Here is a 1085-nt window from a genome sequence, read left to right on the forward strand (position 1 = left end):
TACTGCTAACAAAGGTCTTCCTGTGGGTCCCACACTTCAAATCTGTGATAGAGACTGCACTTTCATTTCTCAACCATTGCTCTGCTCCTTCTCCCTCTCCTCCTTCCCCTCCTCTTCTATCTTTCTTTGCTTATTTAAATTCCTCTTTCCCCTCTTTCTCAAAATACTGTTTTTTTACATTTTTTTTTTCTAGAACTCGATAATAAATAATATTTTATGTTCCTTGTTGCTAAGTAGTTTAATAATAGTTTTTGAAGTTGGAAGCTTTGTTCTCTTACGGTGGTGAATTCTCAGAAATGAGCCAAAGTCCTTTCTTTCTTTCACACCTTTCAATCTCAGAACAGAAACCCCTTCACTTCATGGTAGAGGAATCTAGGGTTTGACAGCACCAAGTCCATCAAGGTCCGTGCTTTGTGGCCCTTTTTCTCCTCTTCAGTCTCTGGAAAATTGGGCTGCTCATTTTCTCTTCCCAGTAAAGTCTTTTTTTCCTTTTATCCATATTGGCTCTCACTCTGACTCAAGGTCCCTTTTGATTCTGAAATTTTGAAACTTTAATCATGAGTAGCCTCTTCTCGAATGAGTTACCTCCATCTTAATCTGCCACATGTGGCCAAGTGTGTAGATAAATGAGGCTGTTTTAGTATTCTGCTGTGTCTTGCCTTAGTTTTTCTGCCCCTCAGAGGAACTTTGAGGGGTTAGGTTAGGTCTTCTTCTTCTGTTGCTGTTGTTGTTCACCTTTTAGATAGAGGCTAAAGATGGAGGAAGTTGAAGAAGCTAACAGAGCTGCTGTTGAGAGCTGCCATAGAGTTTTAACAGTGTTGTCTCAGCCTCAGGATCAAGTTCAATATAGGAATTTAATGGTAGAAACTGGTGAAGCTGTGGTGAAGTTCAAGAAAGTTGTTTCCTTGCTTAGTAGTAGTTTGGGTCATGCAAGAGTTAGGAAGCATAAGAAGCTTCAAGTACCATTTTCTCAAAGCATCCTCTTGGATAGCCCAGTTTGCATAAGAAAAAATCATCAATCTAAGTACTTGAAATTTCCTCAGGCTGATTTTCATGATAATTCAGCTCAGGAACTGGGTTTAACA

The 1085-nt window shown here is 39.4% G+C and overlaps 1 pseudogene; it reads left to right on the forward strand.

Annotated features, from left to right (window-relative positions):
• The first annotated feature begins 77 nt into the window (after nucleotides 1-77).
• The window catches only part of LOC107493138 (probable WRKY transcription factor 21), a 2572-nt pseudogene continuing 1564 nt past the window's right edge, over nucleotides 78-1085 (forward strand).

Source organism: Arachis duranensis, chromosome 6 (assembly GCF_000817695.3).
Source record: "Arachis duranensis cultivar V14167 chromosome 6, aradu.V14167.gnm2.J7QH, whole genome shotgun sequence".
In the NCBI taxonomy this organism is placed as follows: domain Eukaryota; kingdom Viridiplantae; phylum Streptophyta; class Magnoliopsida; order Fabales; family Fabaceae; genus Arachis; species Arachis duranensis.